The 4,702-nt window shown below is 62.5% G+C and overlaps 1 protein-coding gene across 1 annotated transcript in view; it reads right to left on the bottom strand.

The window, feature by feature from the left end:
• CELSR1 (cadherin EGF LAG seven-pass G-type receptor 1) overlaps positions 1 to 4,702 on the bottom strand; it is a gene marked incomplete at its 3' end in the record, with an annotated part of 131,659 nt that overhangs the window by 52,242 nt on the left and 74,715 nt on the right. The window lies entirely within an intron of this gene.

Below are 4,702 nucleotides of genomic sequence, written 5' to 3'. Positions count from 1 at the left end.
CCCCCCCCTGCCTGCCTGATCACTCCTAACCACTCTGCCTGCCTGCCTGATCGCCTCTAACCCCTCTGCCTGCCTGCTTAATTGCCCCTAACCACTTGCCTGCCCACCCATCGCCCCTAACCACTCACCTGCCTGCCTGATCACCCCTAACCACTCTGCCTGCCTGATCACCCCGAACCACTTGCTTGCCCGCCCATCACCCCTAACTGCTCACTGCCTGCCTGATCACCCCTAACCCTTTTACCTGCCTGCCTGATCCCCCCAACCACTCTGCCTGCCTGCTTGATCGCCCCTAACCCCTCTGCCTGTCTACCTAATTGCCCCTAACCACTCTGCCTGCCTGCCTGATCGCCCCTAACCACTCACCTGCCTGCCTGATCACCCCTAACCACTCTGCCTGCCTGATCACCCCGAACCACTTGCTTGCCCGCCCATCCCCCCTAACGGCTCACTGCCTGCCTGATCTGTCCCTACCCACTCCCCTGCCTGCCTGATCACTCCTAACCCCTCTGCCTGCCTGCTTAATTGCCCCTAACCACTTGCCTGCCCACCTCTAACTGCGGGGGGGGGGGGGGCCAGTGTCCCTCAGCCCGGCCTGCACCCTCTCCAATCTGGGACATCCCTCTCACAATCCAGGACTGCTGGTTCCTAACTGCTCACCTGCCTACCTGCCCAATTGCCCCTAACCACTCACCTGCCTGCCTGTTCACTCCTAACCACTCTGCCTGCCAGCCTGATCACCCCTAGTTGCTTGCCTACCTGCCTGCCTGCCTGATCACCCCTAACTGCCTCTGCCTGCCTGCCTGATTGCCCCTAACCACTCACCTGCCTACCTGATCATTCCTAACCACTCACTTGCCTGATCTCTCCTAACTGCTCACCTACCTGCCTTCCTGATCACCTCTAACCACTTGCCTGCCTGATCACTCACTCTGCCTGCCTGCCTGCCTGATCGCCCCTAACCACTCACCTGCCTGTCTGATCGCCCCTAACCACTCACCTGCCAGCCTGATTGCCCCTAACTATTCACCTGCCTGCCTGATCGCCCTTAACCGCCTCTGACTCAGCTCTCGCAGCCGTGGCTTTGTCCGGAAGGATGTCCGGAATGACGTCCAGCTGTCCAATCTAATTAGCATATTGTGCTTTTACTATTATAGATAGCTGCTCACCATTGTCCCGGGAGCTCTAAGGAAACCTCCCTTGAGAAAATTCCTGAAGGGCCGAGCCAGAGGACACACACGGTTCGTTTTGATATTTCCAAGCTGATGCCCCAAAGACGCACAAACTCACACGCCCTCACCAACACCGGGGTCCCTGGCGAAACATTCTGCACTGATGACGCCGCCGCCCGAAGGCGTCTGCTCGCATGCATTTCTGAGGCTCCGCATCTTTCTGCGTTTCCCTGGCAACCCCGTTTCCGATTCTTTGAACTGCCCCACAGTCCCGTGCTCAGTGCTCTGACTGTCTGACACGTACCCACTCTCTCCCGGCACTCACACCCTCCTACACACTCTCGGTCACACCTGCGTACACACATACGCCAACCCTCACCCACACACGTTCACCCCTCACACCTTCACACACACACTGACCGGCGCCCCCGGCCTCTTCCCCGGTATTAACTCTAAACGCTTAGCCGAAGGCGCTGATGTCCTTCAGACACTTCATGTTCTCTAATCTCGCCTGCAGAACATCTGTGACCCCAGGAGTGTTTGCTGGGCGTGTCGGGGGCGAGTGCAGTGCTCTGGAATAACACAGCCTCCCTGCAAGGACGGGGTGGGCGCGCTCCCCCGACCGCAACGGCAAACAAAGGGGGGAGCGCAGCCCTTCCCGCGCCCCGCCCCGAACCCGCCACCTGGCTCTGGTCCAGAGGGGCCGGCGGTTACCCGGGGACCGCGCAGCCCACGCTGCTGGCCGGGCACTCCCCGCGCACCCACCCCCCGAGCCTGGCTCACGAGGCCTCCACCATGACCTCTAAAGGGTCACCTGGCACCGCGGCCCAGAGACAGGCCCCCGTGAGCCGGCCCTTCGCGTGTGAAGGCCCGGATCTGCCTTTGCTGCGGCGTCCCTGCTTCCAAACGCCGTTTTCCGGGGCCGCAGGGAGACCTCGCTCCCCAGGCCGCCCCTGTGACCGGAGGGGGGTGCAGTAAAGGGGGGCCCACCCTGCCGCAGCCACGCAGGGCCCCTGCTCTCCCGCCTGCAGGTCCCCCTGCTGCCTCTACACCCCACTGTCCAGTGCAAAGGGCTGAGCACCTGCAGACCCTGCACCCCAAGTCAGCGGCAGGAGCATCCAGTCTCCGTGGGGCTGCGCCTATTTGACTATGAAGTGTTTATCTGCATTTCCGGTCCAGGGCAGTGGTGCCCTGGCTGCTGTTGAAAATACAACAAACTGGTGGTTTAAAGCAACAGAAGCGAATTCTCTCCTGTCTGCAGCCAGAAGCCGGGCATCCAGGAGTGGGCGGGGCCGGGCTCCCTCTGTGGCTCCAGGGCGGTCCCTCCTGCCCCTCCCGGCCCCCGGGCACCAGCACACCTCAGCTGGCTGCATCACCGGGGTCTCTGCTGGGTCCTCACACTGAATCTCTGACCACCCGCTCCTCTCCCTCGGGACACCGGTCACTGGACTGTGGGACGGTTTCATCGTGAGAGGCTTAAGGAATTAGGTCTGAAAAGACCCTACTTTCAAAAGAGGTCACATTCTGAGGCTCTGGACACAGATTTGGGGAGACATCGCCCAACCCGCTCCCGCGGCCCCCTGTGCCTGTCCTAAGAGTACATCGTGGTTCGTGTTGGTGTCTGCAGACTCTGTGGCCTGAGGCGAAGCAGCATTGAGCCTGCGGGGCCGCACACGGGATCTGGGGTCCCCACCAGGCGCTGGGCTCTCTGCCCTAGGAGGCTGTGCCCCACCCTTTCCGCTGGGCCAGGCCTGGGCCCCACATCCCATCACCCACCCACTTCCCCCCTCTTTGCCTCCTCTGCAGCCCAGACCTCAAACCTGACCTTCCCCTCACCAAACCTGCTCCCGTGGGGACCCCACCTGGGGGACGGCCCACCACCTGCCCAGGGTGGAAGCCAGGAGACCCAGGGCCCCGCCCACTGCCCGTCTCCCTTCACCCACCAGTGCCATCCCAGAGCCCTGGTCACCCATCTGCACGGCCACCTGCACCTGGGTGACCCTCTGCACCACACACACCCTCCTCAGGGGCCCTGCACCCATGCCAGTTGCCCCCCACCTTCCTCACCCACGGGCTCGCCAGTAACCGGGAGAGGGCTGGACAGGATGCTGCCCCGGCCACGCCCTGGCTCAGGATCGAGCCCTCCGCCACCTGCCCAGCCCGTCCGCACACGCCCACCTTGCACGCAGGCCACAAGGTCTGCCGGGCAGTTGGGGACCCCACAGGTTAACGAGGGAGGCCCTGCACATGCTCAGGGGTCATCACCACCATCAATGACAGCCAGTGGGACCACCTCCCGGCCGGCCGCCCGGCACCGGGTGGCTTCCCTGCCCACTAGCCTGAAGGGTCCAGGTGCCCAGGACAGACTCTGATGAGCCAGAACCGCCCCTCGGCAGTGCCAGTTCTGGCTCCGGGGCCACGCAGGGGGCGCAACTGTCCCTGCACGTGTCTCCCAGGCTCTGGGGCAGGGCACGGTCTGGCTGGGCCAAGCCCAGGATGGTGGAGCACTCAGTGAGTGCCCAAGGAACCCCCCCCCCCCGCCACCCGTCAGGCCTCGAGGGGCGCCGGGGAGCGCCCAGCACCCAGCGGGTCCTCGCCAGCGCCTGTGAGATGAGGTCACACCGGCCAGGATTTCCCCAATTCCAAGCCAGTGACGAGCGCGGGCAAAATTGTAACAGCGACACAATGCGTGCGCTTGATGCAGAGCGGGAATGTGCTGATGCAACGGGTGAGGAATTCTGCACCAAACACGCCCTTTCCATGAAGGGGGAGCACTCAGCACTCGGGTTCCAGGTGAGCTGGGTCGCTCAGAGCGGTCCTCCCCTCTGGTTCCAGTAACCCAACCATGTTTCCCTCCGTGTGATATTTTACGCGGCGCTAGCAAGTCCCGACAGCCCGCATGGGGGGGAGGGGAGGGTCAGGGAGGCGCAGATTTATTGCCGGCGCCCATTTCCATGGCGGGCACTACCCCTCCTCCTCCTCCGCCCCCCCACCGCCGCCCTCACTCCCACCACCATCCCCAGCACGGCCCGGTTCAAGCTGCTGTGGGCGTCACTGAGCACGGAGTTGGAAAGAGATGGGATACGATAGATTGTTATTCTTTTTTCTTTTTTTTAGTGACTTCAGAGAGGAAGGGAGAGGAAGAGAGAGAGAGAAATACCAATGATGAGAGAGAATCATGGATCGGATGCCTCCTGCACGCCCCCTACTGGGGATCGAGCCCACAGCCCGGGCCTGTGCCCTAATCGGGAATCGAACCCTGACCTGGTTCATAGGTCGATGCTCAGCCCCTGAGCCACCCGGCCGGGCCAGCTTGTCGTTCGTAGAGCCATCTGGCCTAGGAAAATCGGGTCACGTCGGGGCACCCGTATCCATAGCTGCCGTGTGGCTCTCAGAAGAGTTTAACGAAATACGTGTCCTCAGAGGTGCGTGCTGCCAGGGTTGAACGCGATCTTTTCTCGGGACCCTCGTTTTCTAAACACGTGGGGCTTCTCCGCACGCCCGGTATCTGCTTGGAGGCAAAAGCTTGC

This window comes from Myotis davidii, unplaced genomic scaffold (genome assembly GCF_000327345.1).
Source record: "Myotis davidii unplaced genomic scaffold, ASM32734v1 scaffold67, whole genome shotgun sequence".
NCBI classification, from domain to species: Eukaryota; Metazoa; Chordata; class Mammalia; order Chiroptera; family Vespertilionidae; genus Myotis; species Myotis davidii.
Note: the sequence above shows the minus strand (reverse complement) of the source record. Positions and strands in the feature narration are given on the sequence as shown.